A 22,246-nucleotide genomic window follows, 5' to 3' on the forward strand; every position below is an offset into this window, starting at 1 on the left:
CCAAAAAGCATCCCATTAAGGGATTTTGATAGGAAAATTCAAATCACGTTGCTATGTTGGTGAGCATACTGATGACTCCTAGACCAACTTTTTACCTCCACCCTCTTCTTTGTGTCCCACTGCTTATCATTTACAATGGCATACAAAAGAGGTCTGAAGGACTACCTTCAGTTACCATAGATTTGAGAAAGCAGAGGTTGGTGCCAAGAAACCTTATTCACACTAAATATTACTATAGATCTAAATGTCAAATGCTAACAGAAATTCACCAAAGGATTACTTCTAAGAAATGGTGGAATTCATTATTTTCAAAATTTTACTTACTCATTATTTATAGTTTTTGGCTTCTCTCTGCATTGTAAACAAATGCAAATTTTATTTTGCATGAGTATGTCAAGTGATGCTTTGTGACCAAGCCAAACAGACTTGATTTAATGACTATAGGGATAGGCCCAGTCCCAATTGCATTAATTGGTAAAATATTTATGACCCATAGTATCATAATGTATGTGTAAATGTAAGTCGGACATTGGGTGACCCAGATACTATGAGAGTGCCATGTCTATGATTGGATTAATTCCTCTGGACCCCACTTTAAAATATCATTTGGTGCTGAGGACAACTAGACAGAAACTCCAGGGAGGGGACACAAAATAAAAAGGTGGGGAAACCGCCTCAAGGCTGTGTCATAAAATCAGCACTTAGCAGCTCACCTTCAGACAGATATAGCAAAAGCCTATCAATTTATGGCTTGCCTATGATGTATCAGGCCTTTTTACATCCATTATTGTCTTAACGTTAATAACAGTGTAAGGTAAACATTTACTGGTTGGAAAACTAAGCTCAGCCAAGATGAATGACTTGCACAAAGTCATGTGTCCAGTAAACAATAAGCCATCATTCCAACTTTAGTTTGTCTGGTTCTTCAAGCTCTTCCCCCCAACCTTTACCTGCTCTTACCCTGTGCTTCTTTGAGAATAGCCCTTTCCCTGCTTTCATACCTGCTCTTCTGTCTGTCCTATGATGATTTTCATCTCCTTCAAGGCTATTCATATTCCTTGTACCTGTTTTCACCTGGATAAAAATGTTGGGGCAGGAGACAACACATGTTCAAAATTGTCCACTTGGCCCCCATTGTCTCTCTTGACAAAATTACCTGTTTAAGTAGATAATACTCAGTTCATTTATTTTATTAGTGATGGCTCCACTAGTTCCACTGCAAAAGAAGAAAGACAGAAGGAACTGACAAATTGGCTAATAATACTGAATTAATTTACTTGAGTCTCATTTATTTTATTGTAACAACAAATCCAAAATGTTTGACTCATTGTAATCATCATTTTTAAATATTTAACAATGAATAAGATAATATACACTAAAAACTGTGGAGTGTTTGGAAAAGCAGTGAACAAAATTTGATAATAGATTAGCTAACAACATCCAACCCCTGCTAGGTCTTACAAGGCCTTCCTACTAAAAGTATGGCAGCCTTAGCATCTGCTGGAAGCTCATGAGAAATTCAGAAACTGAAGTTCCTGAATCAGAATATGCAGTTTAAAAAGATTCCTACTTTATTTGTGCATACATGGAAGTTTGAGAAGTACTATTATAACATATTTACTTTTAATAGCCAGCAAACACATGAGTGTACATGGAATCACTCTTGCTGGAGTAGTTTTTGAAATAGTAGAAAAGAGTAAGTATTTAGGTGTTAGACATACTGGTGTCAACACTTACTAGTTTTGTGACTTTAGGCAAGTTATTTAAACATATTTAAGTCTGGGAGTCTTTATAAAGATAAGAAAAGGTCAAATGGGGCAGATTGACAATCAAGAGGAACACCAAGGCAAAAAGGCAACAGGAAGGAGAAATGGATTTTGATATAGGGTATGCTAGAATTGGAGAACAGATTTTGAAGAATACTCCTCCACCTGTTACTGGGAATGTCTACTTGTAAAATCTGGTTGACAATTATGAACTAGATGTGACAAATTTTGCCTTTGTTTTTACTATGCTTATAACGTTTCAGCAGTGTACATTTTGGATATATAGTCATATACTATAGGAAAGCATCAGAAATGGTAAAACAGAGGTGACTTAAGGATAGACAATCAATTTAATGGAAAAGTTCTTACAAGCAAAACAAAGAAAGTCTTACAAAAATACATCTTTGTAATATATCTTTCACTATTACTCTTGTAATCAAATGAGTTTAGATTTTTATTTTCTGTACCCAAAGTCTATTAGTTTTTAAAATCCAGTTTGCTAAATTCTAATGATTTTTTTAACTTACCAGGAATATTATCTTCTTCAGGCAGAATAATAGTTTAAACAAAACATCTCTAATTTCTTTGATATATTGATATGATTCCAAAAATGAGGAAATGAAGCAGAAGTTCATTTATTTCAGCATTGATTACATAGAGCAAAAGGTAAAAAATTATATTGGAGACACTATTCAAGTAATTTCCCAGACATTTTTTTCATAATTCTCTTGCCAAAATATAGATGCTGCTAGTGTTTCTTTGAATGATAGCATTACAGCAAATATTATTAAGGCAGTGTTTATTTTAAATGGGAAACCAAAAATCATATTAATAAGTTGTAAAATACTCTTCCTACTATATCTGATGTTGTCTTTTCCCACTTTTTTATTAAAATATCTTATATAAAATGTATGGCCTAGAGTTCCAGGCATAGATGCATAGATGACTCCAAAATAACATGGAGAAAAAAAGAAAAAAAGAAAGCCTTACCACTATTTGATGTTTATGCTATGTTTTTGATGGAGAAGTTTAATTGGGTCAGTCTAGACATTGGCATGGGGATTATTGTTTTTATGACTAATTAAATTAAACTTACACATTTGAACAGACCTGTGACAATCCTGTGCACAAAAATTTTAAAATTAAATTCCAGTACACAATATTGGCACTTACACACATAAGGAAAAACAACAAAAACAACTTTGTGTGACTTAAGGCATTTTGAGACTTTTTAAAAAAACTTCCTTCTAATTTTAGCAAATCATCGTACTTTCTTTAATTTCTGGAAAAAAGCTAGAACAGAAAAATTATTTTAATAAAAATGTTATATCAAAAACTAGAAATCAGAGCAAGATTTATAGCACATATTTCAAAGAAAGTAAGGAGATTATAGAAATCTAAAACAATGCATAATTCATGACAAGTCTTGGCATATTTGAAATGTAGTTGAATATTATTTGGATACCCAGGTAGAAGAAGTTTCTATAAATTCTGCCCTATGATGAACCTATGGAAAGCTTTTTATATTTGTATAATAATTCAGAAGCGCCTTTGCAAAGAGAAAACTGTTCTTTGGGGATATTCTAATATAAAATATGTGCTTCTATTTAAAGACTGAGTTGAAAAGTTGGGAGTACCTCATAAGAATGACTTCTGAATCATATGTACATTTTTTATCATTGAGAAAAGAGGGAAAGCTTGTATCACAATGATGATTGCAAAATTGTTGATATAGGGCTTAAAATTGCCTTAACAACAAATGCTATCATTTGTGATTCAATCATACCCACAACATAAATGCACCAGTCATATTGCCTCACAAAATCTGTGGATCAAAAGTAATCTCTCTTAGAAGATAACTCCAGTCTTCAAATTTCTATGTGTGCACTAAGGATTTTGAGATGTAGTTGCACCATAGCCTATTAATACATCAAGTTCAAGCTTTATAGGCAAGTAGTAGTTAATGATCCAAACTATGCAAATGACCAACTGTAGCCAGAAAGTTGCATATGGCAAAGACAAATATTTTCAGAAAAGGCAGGTATCTGGAAATATAACTTGTGCAATAACTGACCATATATTTTTTGGCTATTATATTATATTATATTATATTATATTATATTTATTATATTATATTTATTATATTATATTGTCTGTTAACATTTAAGTAGCTTATGTTGAGAAATTATTTAGATGAAAGTGATTGGCAGAAAATGGAAGAAGATTTAGACAGTTGTGTAGGCTTAAGATTGTATTGTCTAAAGCAGAATAATTACTACCAATGTTTGTTAGATATTGCTGTTTTCCCTTACAATACTGAAGAAACCTCCATTATGATAAATTATTCCAGGCATTCATATAAGTCAAAGTAAACAAAATTCTCTCCAAAATAAAATTTTTAAATATGAAGACTGAGATAAAATAGCGATCTCCTACATTATCACAGACATTTCAACATTGCTTGTGATCCTGACCATATCAGTTTTCTAGGGCTGCCAATGAAGTACCACAAACTAGGTAGCTTAAAGAAACAGAAATGTGTTCTCTCTCAGGTTAGAAGTGTGAAATTAAGGTGTCATCAGGACCATGATCTCTCTGAAGGCTCAAGCAGAGAACCCTTCTTTGGCTTTTCTAGCCTCTGATAGTTGTTACCAGTCACTGACATGAATGCATCACTCTGATCTTTGTATCTGTGTTTATGTGGTCTCCTTGTTTCTGAATCAAATTTCCCCCTCCTTGTTAGGACACTAGTCAATAGATTAGGGCTCAACCTAATTGAGTATGACCTTATCTTAACTTGATAATGCCTACAAAGACCTTATTTCCAAATAAGGTCCCATTTTGAGGTCCCTTGCTTAGTATTTCAACATATCTTTTTTGAGGACACAATTTAATCCATAATACTGGCCTGATAATAAGTAGTCCAGGAATAGTCATTTATTCATTCATTTACAAATGTTTATTGAGTATCAGGCACTGTTATAAACAAAGTAGACCAAACATTTGCCCTCAAAGAGTTTATAGTCTGCATTCAACAATACCCTGTAGCTGCATATACTTTATAATTTAAAATTATATGTGGTTTATAATTTGGCAAAATTATTTAATCTAGACTTCTGGATAAATCTTCAGAATACCCTGCTGTATATGCTGAGTAAGTATTAGCAGCTACATTTTTTTTTTGCAAGGGGAAACTGAGGCTTAGAAAGGTTAAATCTTGTCCAAAACTGCCCATATGGTAAAAGCAAAGTTGGAACCAGAACTGAGGTCAAAACTAACAGCATATAAAATGCTGGATAGTATCCACTTGCCATTTATAATTAATAATGAGCATTACTGCATATTAGAGTATTTCACAGCTCATCACATAGAAATATGGTTAAAAAGTAAAGGACAGTAGCTCACAAAGCAAAACATGTTCCTTTATTTTGACAAATTAATTTTATTTTTAATTATTCATGATACTCCAGCAAATATTCTGTGGTATATTTCCCAAAAAACAGTAACACCTTCGTTGTTGCAAGTTGTGGCAAGAGGGTATTATAGATTTTCACTGAGGAATAAAGTGAAGCTAGATTTTAATATGAATTCATAGAATCATGTTTACACTGAGATTTCAGTGTTAGAAATGATGAAAGGACTCTTAAAGCTCATGTTATTCTATCTCACATCTCTACAACACGTATCTAGAAAGAAAATCATGGCAATGAAGAATTTAAAAGTGTGAGCATGGTGTATTCATTCCCCTATAATTAATTTAGGTAACAGGTGATGTTTTGTATATCCTAAACTGTAATGAGTAGTAAAAAATATACCAACTGTGAATGAACCATCATCTTATCTGATGAGGTAGTAGTGGAGGCAGTGGTATGGTGAGGCAGTAGATGAGCCCAGATTCTATCCCATAATTGTGTGTTGTGCATTTCAGTCTTTCAGCTTGTTTTTGGCACACACACTGAGAAATGCTTTTGCAGATACACAATTCTTAGCCCCCTACAACAAAGAGGCTGTCAGTGCTAAAACCAACATTAGGAAACAGGGAAGAAACCATTCAAATCTGAAACCAAGGTGATAAAGAAATGGACTCAAAATCCACCATAAGGCAGATGACAAATGGAAGCATACATCACATAACAAGCCTCTACCTTATACAACAAAACAGTGTTGTGTTAGTGACTCAATAATAGGGGTGAGCCAGAGAATGAATACGCAGGAGAAGGAACTAGAAAGAAACAAAATTCTGGGAAGATAAATTGCTACTCATGGACAAACAGAGGACATACTGATTAATTTAAAGAAAAAAAGAGTTACATGTTTTAATGATCATGGATCTTTGGGTCATCTGCATGCACAAGTGGGTACATTTCTTCTTCTTTTCCCATAATGAAGGATCTCCACATGAGAAAGTTAGCTACTTTGGGAATATACATTTGTATCTTGCAATATAGATTCTTTTCATTCTCTTAAAAACAACCAGAGAAGTATTTTCTTATGAATAATTCATCATCTACTGTGGTCTCTGAGGTCATTTTTGTCACTCATGCAGACTGCCAGTTTTTCCCCTACACTGTAGTTGTGTGTCGTTAGCTGGATCCTCTCATTTCTCACTCATGCTAAGGGATTAAAGATTTTATGCCCTCAGTCCTCACATATGCAAATCTCTTAGCATGACTTTTCTGTTGGTATTCTCCTGCCTATAATCCATTTCCCCTTTTTCTGATAACAGCCTTGAGCATATCCTTTAAACTTTTTGCTCGTTTCCCATTCTCAGAGGAGGATGCTCTAGAGGTGGGAAAATGAAGCACACATAGCCAATCATAGCCCTCAGAGCTCCTAGAATCAGTAATTCATCACAAAAGGGGACATGGCAGAAGTCAGGCCAAAGAGAGGTGGCTCTGGGACATTTGCTAGATAGAATTTGGAGGAATGAAAAGCTTTCTTTCTACTGGAGTTCCTAACCCAATAGGGTATTGCTCGTGGCTGCCAGTGACATTTTCATGCCTGAAAATAAGCCCAGCTAGAGAAAAGTAGAGGCAAGAAATGAAGAGAGAAATATTTTCAAACTTAATGTTTAAGCACCTCGATTCAAGTGTGCCTGAAAAAGACACCTCCCCTGGACTTTTCAGTTAGTTTGGTTAATAAATTCCCTTCATACTTAATACAGATTAAGTCCAGTTTTCTATTGTTTTCAGCCAAAAGCTTTCTGAGTACTCAACCATTTAAGACCCAACACAATTAACCTCAAGTTTCATAATTTTTTGCTCCAAAAATATATACTATCTGTCATTTCCTTTCCTTAGCCCCTAGTCCTACCATGCTATCCATGTCAGAATCATATTGTTTTGGATGGGAAAAGGGGAGCTATTATTTAGAAAGATAATTTATTATACATTATAGCTCCATCCACGCCATTGTAAATGGCAAGATTTTATTCTTTTTGATGACTAATATTCCCATTATATATATTCATATATATATATTCATATATATATATTCATATATATATATATTCATATATATATATTCATATATATATATATATATATATATATATATATATATATATGTTCATTCTTCAGTTGATGGTCATTTGGGCTCTCTCCATAGCTTGGCTATTATTGATAATACTGCTATAAATACTGGGGTGCATGTACCCCTTAGAATCTATACTTTTGTATGCTTTGGGTAAATACCTAATAGTGCAGTTGCTGGGTGGTAGGGTAGTTCTATTTTTAGTTTTTTGAGGAACCTCCATACTGTTGTTGAGAGTGGTTGTACCAGTTGGCATTCCCATCAACAGTGCAGAAGTCTTTCCCCTTGTCTGCATCCTCACCAACACCTGTTTCTTATGTTGTTAATTTCAGCCATTCTTACAGGTGTGAAGTGATATCTCATTTTGGTTTTGCTTTGTATGTCCCTGATGATGAGTAATGTTGAGCATATTTTCATGTGTCTGTTAGCCATTTGATGTCTTCTTTGGAAAAGTGTCTATTCATGTCTTCTATTTCTTAACTGGGTTATTTGTTAGTATCCAAAATCTGTAAAGAACTTATCATACTCAACATGGTGTTTATCACATATGTCATTTGCAAATATCTTCTCCCATTCTGTAGGCTGCCTTTTAGTTTTGTTGATTGTTTCCGTTGCTGTGCAGAAGCTTTTTATCCTGATGAAGTCATGTTTGCTTTTGTTTCCCTTGCCTTCAGCAACATGTCTAGTAAGAAGGTGCCGCAGCTGCGGTCAAAGAGATTGCTGCCTACGTTCTCATCTAGGATTTTGATGGTTTCTTGTCTCACATTCATTTCCTGTATTTCATCAATTTTGTGTTTATTTCTGTGTATGGTGTAACAAAGTGGTTCAGTTGCACTCTTCTGCATGTCACCATCCAGTTTTCCCATCACCATTTGTTGAAGAGACTGTCTTTTTTCCATTGGATATTCTTTCTCACTTTACTGAAGATTAGTTGACCATATAGTTGTGGGTCCAGAGCTAGAATGTATTATGTTAAGTGAAATAAGTTAATCAGAGAAAGACAAATACCGTATGATTTCACTCATATGTGGAATTTAAGAAACAAAACAGATGAACAACATATGGGAAGGGTGGGAAGAGAAGAGAGGGAAACAACCCACAGGAAACTCTTAATGATGGAGAACAAACTGAAGGTTGATGGAGGGAGGTAGGTGGGAGATGGGCTAGATGGGTGATGGGTATTAAGGAGGACACTAGTTATGATGAGCACTGGGTTTTGTATGTAAGTGATGAATCAGTGAATTCTACTCCTGAAATCAATATTGCACTTTATGTTAACTAAAATTTAAATTAGAAAAAGATAATTTATTATAAAGATAGTTCATACTTGTCCTAAAAATATCCATCAAAATAATATTGTATGAAACAAAAAGTACAAGACATCTGGTTATCTCCCTTCTCTCTTCATCCTACTTCCACTTTACTGTTATCCAGATATTTTAAGTACAAATTCAAACATGTGTATCTGTGTGAGTATGTTGGGTGTTGGACAAGGGATATAAATTTAAAAGCACAAGACAGCATTTAAACACAGAAGGTATATCCACATTTGCTGGTGTCCTCATAATACTATAAAATTTTTAAAATAGACACAAATTTCATATAAATAGTATGACCCTGCCTTAAGAATCACCACAAAACAGCCTCTTCCATAAACCCCTCAGTGAAAATTTGAGACATTTTGGTCTCTTCTCCTGGAATTCTTTGTTTATTTTATTTAATTCTGCTTCACATTGCAGATAGCTGTCTACACCTATTTTACCCTCTCTGGACAGTAAGCACGTTGAAGGCAAGGAATTAATTTGATTCATCTTCACATTTCCAAAAGTTAGTTCAGTGGTTAATTTATGTTTTTAGGTGAATTAATGAGTGAGTGAATGATAAATAAGTGATAAGAGATCTCTTTAATAAGTATTCTCTTAGGTTGAATTTCAATAATGGCTCTGCAGACATTCTCCTGTATTTTAATTTAAGAACATCCTTTCAGAGTTCCTCTTATACTAGTAGAAATCAGACAAGTGATGAGCAGGCCTTTAGTTCCAATTCTTTTGGAAGAGCAAACACTAATCTGAGTTTATCTCATCCTTAATCACTACAGAACAGTGACAGGAAGAGGAAAAAACAGCTAGGACACAAATATGATATCCCCTGAAATTTTTTACATGGTCTTCAAATAGTTAACTAGATCTTTTAACTTGAACCCTGTAGTGTTCAGCCTTGATCCTGTGCCCCAGCTAATAAAGAACTCTTGGCTTGTTCTGGAATTGGACCTCTATTTAGTAATTTATACCTCATTTCCCCCACCTTCATTCCCTTTTAAGTTTTCTAAGTTTTGGAACTGGAACCTGGTTTTCAGACTGAAGGATGAGGACAATCTAGGGGCCACAGATTTTTACCTGCTTGCTCTGATTTCCAATTATTGCCAGTTCCTGGATCCTCATCACCCTGGCTCTATAAGTTCTTTTTTAATCTTCTAAATACTTACTGCCATATTGCACTGCCAGCTACTTCTGTTTGTCCTCCACCTTAAAAGGGAGGCAATGTAACATAATGAGTAAACAGTCAATGGTAGAGTGAAGCCTACATCCAAATCCCAGTTTTGCCACCTAACAGCTGTGTGATCTTCAGTAAGTTAACTTCTCTGCACCCACATTTCTTGTAAAATGGGATTTACGTACCTTATAGATCATATAAGGGGTGTTTTTAGTGCCACCTTCAATCTGCATTTATTTTTCCCTTGTGCCACTTACTTTCCTTTTCACTCTCATCTCCATTTATTCCTTTTCATGATACTACAGCAAACATTCTCCATACTTTTCCCAAAATCATAGTCAGCAAGAAGTCTACAGTTTCTAGACTCTTGCCAAATTTCTTTGGTGACCTTGTACAAAAGGGCTGGGAAGTTAGGAGCAAGAGAGAGAGCTATTATTATTATTATTATTATTATTATTATTATTATTATTATTTTGCTTCTGGTGGTGCATCCAGCAACAGCTGCTGTCAACCCTGGGCTGCAGGAGAATCTATGGCAGTTTCAGGAGTATTCAGCCAGACTGCAAACTCCGCAGATGTTGTTTGGTCCCAACAATAACAGCAATGGTCATACTATAGCATATCTGTTCCAATTTCCCAAAAGTTAAGAACATGACATTTATGCAAATACATAATGAACATTGTCAACTATTTTATCCAGTTTAGTAATTAATCAGATAACCAGCAAGATAGTCAGGTAGTACAAAAGGGAGAATCTGAAAATGGAGAGTTATGTAGTCAGTTACACAAAATAGTGAAATGAATTTTCTAATAGATACAAATTTCCTACAAGGCAATAAAGTATACCCCCCAGTGTTATCTTTGCAACTGGACAAGGATTATTTGCATTCCTATCAGATAAAAACCTACAAATTAACATGTAACGTGTATTTTCACTAAATCTGGACAAAGTACCTTCTCCTAAAAATCCTTGGATGAATCTGTTTAAAAGTCTCGTCATAAGACAGTGAAAAAAATATATGCTGCCCAATTTTTTCCCTCATTTCAAATTTTGGAAAATGCTTTTGAATAGAAATAAGGAAAATGGTGTTCTTATTATGTAAATGAAACTTTAGGCAAAGCTAACCTCCTCTATCCACCTATAACCAGATTGCTACCCAGCAAACTCTTCAAATAGATAATCTGGAGCCATTGTTGCTTAAATGGGATATGGTGTATTAGTGTATATTTACACTAGTGTAAAGTGTGTAGTCAATAAGTGAGTAGTCAATAATAAGTGGTCAATAATAAGTGTGTAGTCAATAATAAGTGAGAGTAATAATAGTTTCCACTGTTACTTTTTTTTATTATACTTGAATAATCAATTAGATGGAATTTAGAGCTATTTCTTCCATCTCTGCTTCTCACTTTCATGGTTAACTCTAGTTTTAGGACCTGGCCCCTCTTAGGCTGTCCAGTTATTCTAGTTAGTCATGCCATTTACTGGAATATTACAGGGATTAATACAAAAGTAACTGTTGACTTTTCTTAAGTAGTTAGATTGGCACAGGAAGAATCATTGTCTCATTCATTTTGTCACTTTGCTGAGTCCTTAGAAAATATGACTGTAAAATCAGTACCAGATGGAAGGAGCTATGGCTAGGATTGTACTGTGCATTTGCCCAGAAAAAATTACCTTCTCAGTTGGCCAAAAAGGTACAGCCATGCTGCTCCATCTTCTAACCACATTTGTGTGGCACTGGAGCTAGCTCCCTATTATCTAGCAAAGCATGTGTACATACAGTATAGCACCTGGAACACATCCTTGTTTGCCTAATGAGGAGGGATCATTAACTTTGGATTGGAAAAATTCAAAACACTTTTGAAAACTCCCAACCCATGGTTCTATATTTAATTCAGGAGGACTAACTCAATGTGGACATGAAGAAATGTATTAAGTAATAAGAAACAACTCAACTCCCTGAATTGAATTAGAGAATATTGGCCATTTTTCTCTAGCAATTTATTTCAGGGCATTTAAAGTCATCAGCACTTTACTTTTAGTATGACTCTAATAAAGTCAGACTTTGTCTCTTACAGTTCAGCCCCCATGGCTGAGTACACTTAATCACCATCTGAGGCTCCATGTGTTTTTGTGTGTGCCCTTCAGTCCCGGATTTGACCAGTCCCATTCTTAATCGGGCATATAATTCAATGAACCCACGATTTCCAGTTGAAGAGATCAACACTAGATTTGCCTTGATTTGATTTCACTCTGATACATGACAGTGTTTCCAGCACACATAGCAATACCAGCAACTAAACCTCAACTTGGGTTGCCTGATTGATTCCTGACTTTCATAAGGATCTGTATTGCCTCTCAGAATTTGAGATTTTTCCCCTCAAATTAGTGCTATTGCTAGCTAGTTCCCTCCCTGTACAGACAGACTCCCTGGAATTCAGATATTTTCTTGGGTTGGGAGTAATGTCTGTGCTAGACAGCAGTGGTCATTTCTCACCTGCCTATGGTAAAAAAAATAAAAAATAAAAAAAATAAAAGACCTTTAAGATCTTCCCTGCTTGCTTTCTGGACCCATTCTTATTTGAGGTTTTCTAATAACCATCCTTTGCTTGCTGATGGATTTTCATGCTTGTTATTTTGACCAACCCTGAAGTATCTCTATAGTGACTCACTGACTCTGATCCCCTTTTGTTCTCCTCCATGAATTCTACTTAGACATTGATGATTTCCATAGGAAGAAGAAGAGTAGAAGAGTAATAGTGATTGTCTGTACACAATTTATGGTGTATATAATCCTTAAATATGGGTTATGTAGGTAACATAAATTAATGATTCAAGCTTGATAAGGAGTTGAAGACCAAAATGCTGTGCAACTCTAGGGACCATCATTTACTGAGAATCCGTGTGGATAGTATCTCCTTGAATCATGCAGAGTGGTGGTCCTGATAGGGACTCATATGCCACACATGATTGTTGCCAATCTCTTTTTCAAGAAACTTGGGAATTTATTTTTTTTAATCTCACAATTTTTAAAATTTTGGCAATTTGTTGAAAATGTTTACAGTACTATACTGGCGTAAAATGTGTCAATTAGCAGCATTTGGCCCATACGCCACCAGTGTGAGTCAGTCACTGAATGGTCTCTAGAACTGAAGATTGTGAGAGAGGAAGCAAGTTTTATTCTTCAAATATGCCCCCTTTTTCATGTTGGAAAATTGGAAACATATTCTAATATTTTCTGATAATCTTCCTTAAGTAATATTTTTCTATTTTGTATTCTTGTGCTCATCAACATTTTTGTTCAGAGGAAAATTTTATTTTTCAATCAGTCATTCAACATAGGCAGTTACCATAAAATTGCTCTATTAGGTTTATGCAGTATCATATCAACCATAAATATAGTTCAGTTACCATATTTTGACAAAAACTCTTTACATATGGGTGTATTGTGATAGAATCTTTAATGAATTTTGACTGGTTGAATTTGTTTCAGTTTGATTTCTTTGTAAAGTCTGATAGTCTTATACATTTATAAGAGTACAGATTACACTAACCACCCATAGAGAGAGGTAATACTGTGTACTTTTGTTAATACATATTATATAACATGAAAATTTAAAACTTTGGCCTGATAGTATTCCTTAAGGTCTAATATAAACTCATAGTCTAGCAATGTCTTTACATTTGGGACCCTAAAGTAGTTTGCAATTTTTCCTTCAGAGTATCCCTAAATGCCATGACTGCTCACCTCAATCTTAAATACCTTTGCTATTTCATGTCTTATCTGTAAAAATGACTTTTGCTTTATAATTCATAAGATGTCTATGAATAATCAGGTAGCCATTGATAAAATAGATTTACTCTGAATTTAGGAATAATAGACTTCAGGTATAAGATTTTTCCTGGCCGGGGGGGGGGGGGGTGGGGAAAGTATGTTCTTACTGTGTATTATACTGAACAGGTTGCTAGATCATGAAGTAGGGAGACAGATATTAAATGAAGTAAAACTGTCCCCTTTTGGCACTCAGAACTTAAAGCTGTCCTTATATAGGGACACTTAATGTGAATTAGCACATTTCTCCTGGGAATCAGTGGTGACAGAAGCTTAATACAGTTTCCTTGTCACTAAATATACCCCAATATGCAAAACTTTATGAGCCAAATTGAATAAGGATTTAAAAGATTTCCTGAAGAACCATTGAGCCCTTTCTGGTTTTAAAGTTCAAAACTATTTTTAAAAAGTCTTTGTTGAATTAGGGTAGTCCTAACACAGGTCTGCTGGTTGGGAAGCCTACCAAAGACACTGTTATCCAAGGGCAAGTTACCATGAGGAAAAAAGAAGGTACATTGGGTCCAGACATTTGTGGGAAAAGGTTGGTTTCAGCACTGCATTTGGCTGAAGCTTGAGAGCTTGTCCAGGTTTATCTGCCAGGCATAGAATCATGTTTTGGGGAGGAATGGCTGGCCTCAGAAGCATTAACTAAGACAGCAGTTACCTTGGAGGCCAAGTGAGGGACACCATTGCACTGTGTGCCAACAAGGATGTCATTGTGCCTAGACAAGATTAGGGTTCCACAGCAACATGAATGGCAGTGTGCAAACCAATGGTGCTATCTAATTAATTGGACTTTCTATTTTTCTTTGGCATTTTGAGAAGGAACTAAACCCTATGGACAGAGTAGACCCTGGAGGTCCTAAATGCGTCAGAGGAAGGATAAAGAACATAAACAATTAATTTGAAAAACAAAAAGTGTACTTATTTATAAAGTGTATCTGTATTATACTGTAAGTTGGTAAAGCAGATTATGCCAGTTACTTGTGGAAGACCTGCATAAACTCTAGTTAGGGGGGAGGAGCTGCCCATAACCACATGCCAGTCTGGAGATGAGATGGAACATGCCTGGCGAGAGATCAAAGGTTTCTTTTACAGAAGGCTGAAGACCCTGGACTCAGAGAAGAACCTGGGAATGCTCGGAAGAATCACTATAGAAGAATAGAGTAGTACCCCTCTCCTGAATCCAGAGCAAGGGAGAGCATCCAGAAAAAACAGGGCATCTATAGAGTGCCAGGCTGAAGAAGCAGTTGGCTCAGAGAGACAGACAGACAAAGCAGCTGCACTAAGTATCTATGCTAAGGCTGGGCAACAGCAGCTGCCTAGAGGTGGCCAGGTTCTTAGAGATCCAGTCTCCAGGGCTATGCTTGTATTGGCCCTCAAGAAATACTATCTGGGATCTGTATCAGCCAGTGAAGGGTTGGAACAGACAGAACTCACCCTATGAACCTGAGTGAGCTCCCTTAGGATCTTTGAACATATAAGAAGAGTCATTAGAAAAGTCTGGACATCTTGATAGGGTGGGCAGGTGGAATTAACATGCTCCAAGCTAATAAACTAGATATTCCAGCCATACATGTTTATTTAAATGAAATGTCTTCATTTAAAGAGTCTACTATTAAAGAACAAAAACTCAACTGAGTAATTTAAAAGATCAAGTTGACTTTATTAAATAATTCTGAATTGGTATTCATTCTATCTAGCATATAGAAAGGAGTTCTAAGGAGCTGTACAAAATGGAAGGTTTTTAAACTAGAGAGGGAGTGGAAAGAAATAAATTATTAGCATTGAATGCATTGCTTCAGGTAAGGTCACCCCCTTAAGGGATATGGGAAGGACCTATCAGTGGTTTACTCACCTGCTAGTGTTGATCATGCAACTTTAGTTTGCTGGTTAAAGTTCACATGTCTGGGAGGTGGGGTTAGGGGTAGAAACTGCAGTTAAGTTAGGTATTAAGTCTTCGTTTGCTGACGTGGGACTGAAAGGGCGGGCCTATGCCGGCCGACTCCATCTTGTTCTGTGTCCTTCACCTTGACCACACCTCCTCCCCTTGAGTAACCCCCCCCCTCACCTGTCTAACAGGACTCGGACCCTTCCCCAGCCAATCGGCTGAGGCCACAGCCGTTACCTCACCAACTGCCCCTGGGCCCCAATAAAACCTTTGTCCTTTTGAAACTCGCTCTCTCTCCCTGGTATCTCACCGCTGCGTCGGTGCAGGTAGGGGATTGAGCTCGAGCTAGCTCGAATAAAGGTTCTTTTGCTTTTGCATCGGACTCGGCTCCCTAGTGGTCTTTGGGGATCACGAATTCTGGGCATAACAGGACCTTAACACAAGTGACTCCATTTTGAGCCTGTGGTTTTATTTTTTAACGATTCCCCCCTTTTAATCAGACTCTCAGCCTAACTGAGAAATATGATAAAAATTTAAGGAATCAGTGCCACTCTCAGCTACTGTTCTGTAGTTCTTACAGTTTTTGTGAAATTTTGTTGATCCTTTGTGTGATATTAACAGGTCAGGACTAACAGGTTCACAATTTTTAAGTTGATCATCCTTTTCATTCCTTTTTGATATTCCGTTTTTAGGACAATCATTTGCTTGGTGATTAACAGCTGCATTTAAAGCTTTTGAGAGAACATAGCACTCCAGGGAGATTATTACAATTATTACAATTATTACAATACTATAAACAGGATAATTCTCAGTGTTCTAAGTACACTTCAGAGTCATGGTTCCCAACCTTGCCTGATGATTGAGGGTGATAGAGATAGTGATAATTTCAAGAGGTTAGTAAGGTCTTATTTAATGCTTATATGATTTGCCCAGTGAAGTGGGTGCCTCAATACTGGAAATTATGGAAGGTATACCTCAAGTGGGAAACCCATTTTCTAGCAGCTCTTTTGCCACTGTTTGGGCATCAGCTTTGTGGCAGGGGAAGGCCTCAACCCATCTACAAAAAACATGCATATAACAACAAGAACGTATTGATAACCCATACCAGATAGCAATTGAATGAAGGCCAGCTGCAGTTGTTCAGACGGTCCCCAGGGAAGAGGTTTAAGGCCTCTGGGAACAAAAATAGTTTTTTTAGGATTATGGACCTGAGATAGATCAGACATTAATGTAAACATTTTTTTTTGCAATTTCATATGTCTCCCTGCCACTGTTTTTGTTTGTTTGTTTGTTTGTTTGTTTGTTTGTTTTTTTGTTGTTTTAATAATTTGAGTCATCTTAAATGCACCACGGCAGGTGAAGGAATGTGAAAATCAAAAAAATGGGCTTTGCCAGGGATCCAGGAAAAATCAAGTGGCCATCTTGGGTTTCCTATAGCCGTGAATGTTTATTGAATTTACAATCATTATTTGCCCCATTTTATTTCTCTAATTTGGGAACAGACTGTTGCCATGTCACAAGCACATCAGGATGGCAAAAGTCTGGCAACAAGAGGTCATATTTTGTAGAAGCAGAATGGACTTCACCCACAGGTGCCATAGCTTTTACAGATTCTTTTGCTGCTGCCTTTACATGAGAGTCAGGCAGAGCATTTCTGTGATACTCATGTTTAGTCTTTATAGTGTGATCTTCAGTTTTGATAACAGTAGTTTCAGAAGATAAGAGAATATCAGTAAGAAGGTCATTTACTTGTTGTTTACTGTGGATTGGGGTCCCAGGGGATATAAGAAGACCCCTTTGTTTCCATAACATTCCAAAATCATGGATGGCCCCAAAGCCTAACAGCTATAAGTACAAATATTAAAAATTTGCCCCTTTGATAACTGGCATGTTCTGATAAGCTCAAGGAGCTCTGCTTTTGGGGCTGATTTAGTTTGTGAGAGATTTCTCCTCTAAAGGAGCTCATATTGGATGCTAACAGCATAATCAGCCTGGAAATTCCCTGTTTCATTTTTGCAGTATGACCCGTTAACAAACAAAATTAGATTGGGATTAGTCAAAGTCATAAATCAGAACATGGTGTCATGAAATGGGAGGTGATGGGGCTCACCTTCATCAGGCAGCAGTGGTAAAATGGCAGGATTAGGAACATTGCATCATTTAAGATGTAGATTATGTGGTGAAAGCAGAGGATCTCATAAGAAATTGGTCTGCTTGGAGAGAAATGTTGAGTTAATTCAGAGTTAAGAAGACTTTGGACAGTGCATGGAGTTTTCAAATAAATATCATTTTCTAAGGTTACATCTGCTGAGGCTTCTATTAACTTTGCAGCTGTGGCTATATAGCCTTAAGGTAGTTCAGATACGCACAAGCAGCAGAATCAAGTTATATACTATAATAGGCAATATGACTAAGTTTATTGCCATGTTCTTGCATGAGCATTCCCAGGGCTTCATTATCCTTTTCATGTACAAATAAGGTGAAGTGTTTTTGAATAGTTAGGTAGGACAGGTCACTTTTGTAATATTTGTTTTAGTCTTATAAAGGCCGGATCGTATTTATCTTCCCAGGGAAGAGACTTGGGGACTGAAATTTTAGTAAATTCACAAAGTGGGGAAACAAATAGAGTAAAATATGGAACCCGTGGTCTGAAATAGCTAGTTACATTTAGAAATCCATGAATCTGTTGCTTCATTGTGGGTCTAGGAAATTCCTGGGTTAGCTTAATTCTTTTTGGAGATAGCTGGACTCCTTCAGCACTTAGATTATGACCTAGGTAATGAACAGCGTCCAAAGATAATTATAATTTTTTTAGATACTTTATGTCTTTTTTCAGCTAACTATTGTAACAAATAAAGGGAATCCTTTATAGACATCTCTTTAGTAACTGAGCACAGCAAGAAATCAACCATATATTGTAAATGGGTTGATTTTCCAGGGAATTGGAGAGTACTTAAATATTGGTGGAGCACTTGGCAGAAATAAGAAGGAGCCTCAGTGAAACCCTTCAGGCATAACTGTCCAGGATAGTTTTTTGATTATAAAGGCAAATAGATATTGACTGTTGGGATCTATAGGGGTGCTGAAAATGGCTGAACAAAGGTCTACAGGAGTGAACCATTTGAGTCTGGAGTGTCTTGTGACAAAAAGAGGTTCATGTTTGGAATAGCTGGGAAATTAGGAATAACTATTTTTTAATGTTATTTATTAATTTTGAGAGAGAGTGCATGAACAGGGAAAGGGCAGAGTGAGAAGGAGAGAGAGAATTCCAAGCAGACTCCATGCTGTCAGCACAGAGTTCCACAGGGTTCATTCAGTCCCACAAACCTTGAGATAATGACCTGAGCTGAAATCAAGAGTCAGACACTCAACCAACTGAGCCACCCAGGCACCCCAGGAATAACTATCTTGATGATAGCTCTTAAGTCTTCAGCAAATCACCATCCCCTCCTATTGGTAAGATCAGTATGTTACAAGGACTGGTGCAGGGGATGACTAACCCCTGGGTGATTAGGTCTTCTATTATTGGTATGAGGCCTTGTATGGCCTCAGGCTTTAATGGATATTGAAGCAATTTAGGAAGAGGTTTAGTCACATCTGTCTGAATTGTTATAAGCTCTGCATTTTTTTTCTCCTAATGTCAATACTGGAAGTAGCCACAGATTTTTGGGCACCTCAATTAAATTAGGGAACTTTTGTTGGAATTATTCCTCTTCTATATGAAGGACAGGAAACTCTAGGGTAAGGTCTCCATTGGAAGTAAAACATATTAACTCTTAATTTAAAAAGGAAATCTCTACCTAATAGATTGACTGGAGCTGTATCACATAGCAAAAAGGAACGTTTTCCAGTAAAAGGTCCCAAAGTCATTTGTACTAGTTGGGATAGAAATTGTCTCTGAATTTTATGACACCCTTTCCCCACACACCATAGGAGCCTTTCTACTCCAAGGGATATGTTGTCTTATGAGAGTGGGGTTTAAAGTAGAAACTTTAGGGGCATCTGGTTGGCTCAGTCGGTTAGGTGTCCAACTTCAGCTCAGGTCATGATCTCGCAGTTTGTGAGCTCGAGCCTTGCATCCGGCTCTGTGCTGACAGCTCAGAGCCTGGAGCCTGCTTCAGATTTTGTGTCTCCCTCTCTCTCTACCCCTCCCCCACTCATTCACCCACACTCTCTTTCTCTCTCCCTCTCACAAAAATAAACATAAAATTTTTTTTTTAATAATAAATAAATAAAGTAGAAACTTTAGTAGCCCCAACATGTACCAGAATTTGGCAAGGGTTTCCATTAGTTTTAATTTTAGTCTTTCTTTGGCTGTTTAAGGGCAGTAGTTTACCAGAGCCCCTTAGAGCTCTACCAGTTTTAGGAGGGGCTCATAGAGGAGTCTTTCCTTGGGTGCAGTCAACTGAATGTTAAGGAATTTGTATAGGACCTTTGTGGACAACTTTTTCTCTAGTGCCCCAATTGAGTACAATTGAGACATCAGCCTCTGGGCCAGCTTTTTGATGTTGGGCCCCTGATGGAGTGTAGTAGGAGGCCCAGGTGCTATTTGAGGTCTCTGGCTCTGGTGCTGTTGTAGCTGTAAGGCCATTAGTTTGGCAGTCCTTTATTTATGATCTTGGTCCAAAGCTATTTCAAAATATTCAGCTATTACCATGAGTTCAGTCAGGCTGATGGCCTTTCATCCTATTTTCTGTCTTTTAAATAACCCATTCTTCTCAGGAGATAATCCATTTACAATAGGGCAGCAAGACAAGTAGGGTGACCTTGTTTATTGTATGGACTCCAGAATACTTCAGAAAGAGGGCTTCCAAATGGGCTTTAAAGTCAGCCACAGATTCATCTGTCCTTTGTTTGTTTGTATATGGAATAATAGAGCAATCAGCATGGGCAGAGAAGACTCTAGGAATGGCTTGTAAAAAGAAAGTTGTTATTTTGCAAGCCCTTTCTGGTTGAAGGTCTTGATTATCTTCCTTGGGGTTTTACTTATTTTGCTTCTTGCATCCATTTTTGAGCCTCCCCAGGTCCTACCAACTTATGCACAAGCTGATACAGATCTGGCAGCCTGGGGTCATAGGCACTGATAATGACTGTAAATTCTTCAAGAAACATTTGGGGTTTCTCTGTAGGTTTTGGAAATTCTTTAACTATAGTTCTTCATTCAGCCTTTTACTGAGGGGTGAAATACCTAAAGGGGTTCATTGCAAACTTGCATAGTTTTATTTTAAAAGGTGACTGTTTAATAGTCTCTTCAGAGTAGAAAGGTGGTTCAGATAAAGAATTAGTTAAATGTGAGTGCTTAGGTAAAGAAAGATAGAGGGAGGGGAGCAGTAGGAGTCACATGCTATTAGGAGTCAGTCCTATTGTCTTTTGTTTTAGCTACCTCTTGTGTCTTTAATTTTTCATTAGTCTTCTCTAATGAGTCTTTTAATGAAGCTATTTTAGAATCTTGAAGCCTTTTGGAAGCTTCTATATACCAATTAAAATAGGTATCCCATTCTATTTGTTTAATTTTCAAACCCTTACTTTCAAGTGCACTTCTCAAATGAACAATCTTATCTGATTGGAAGTTCCCCATAATGGCTATTGTAATTCTAGACTGTTTTCAGAAAAATTTTGCCATTTTTGTAAGTATTCACAACTTCCAGGACCATAGTTTTTAGACATAAATAAGCAAGTGTGCTGGAAGGCGATGTGCTTAACTTTAGAATTTAAGGATCCTATTAGCTTAGACTCTGGACTTCTCAGAGCCAAGCTAAAGCCTAAAAGGGATGTGCCTCTGGTTCGGGGATTGTGCAACCAGTGTACCTCATTGCATGAAAGTTTTCTTGAGGTTGGCAGGTGACCTAGTGTCACTCTAACTCGTTCCATGACCAACTTATCTTAACAAGGGAATCTTTGAGTTAGGTGGTGAGTGCTCTAATAGCTCTTAAATGCTCCTCCTGTGTCCATCAATTTTTGCAGCTCTTTGGCCTCTGAGATCCCCATTAGCAATAGCCTTTATTCACACAAAACAAGACAAACAAACATGCATACATCAAGACACCAGCAGTAACCAAAATATCACTGTCAACTGGCCAAGAGAAGGCTGTGCACACTACCAGCAAACCCCAGTGTGGACTAACCCAGCAAACCCCAGTAAATGGAAACTGCAGAATAGATCTGGGAAAAAGGATTCCAAACAACTGGGAATTGTGGACAGAACCAAGAACTAGGGACTTGGGTTCTAGGTGGAACTGTCTGCAGCTCAAGCTGCTTTGCTGAGCCCTGGACTAGAAAGCCAATTAGATCAGAAGCTCAACTCAGAAAGCAGAACTCAAATTTACAAATGAAATTCCTACCAGGAAATTCTGGTTTGGCTAGTTAAAGGTCACGTTTCTGGAGTGGTTGAAATGACAGTTAGGTTAGGTTTTAAGTCTTGGTTTGCTGATATCGGAGTCTTAACATGAGTGACCAATTTTAGACCTGTGGTTTTCTTTTTAACATTAGTAAAGTTGACATTCCGGGAATGTGGTTTCAAGGGACCACTGTCACTTTGCTGTGAAACCTTAGGACCCAGGTTGAAATACATGATCCAAGTACAAAGTTAATAGCTTGGATTTTAATTCCTTCTCTGCGCCCTAGCAACTGCAGGTAATCTCATTTCTCTAAACTTTAATTTTCATCTATAAAATGGGAATAAGGTTGTCATGCTTTACATGCAGTAAGGCGTGTAAAGTTCTTAGTAGAGT

Source organism: Panthera leo, chromosome C2, assembly GCF_018350215.1.
Source record: "Panthera leo isolate Ple1 chromosome C2, P.leo_Ple1_pat1.1, whole genome shotgun sequence".
NCBI classification, from domain to species: Eukaryota; Metazoa; Chordata; class Mammalia; order Carnivora; family Felidae; genus Panthera; species Panthera leo.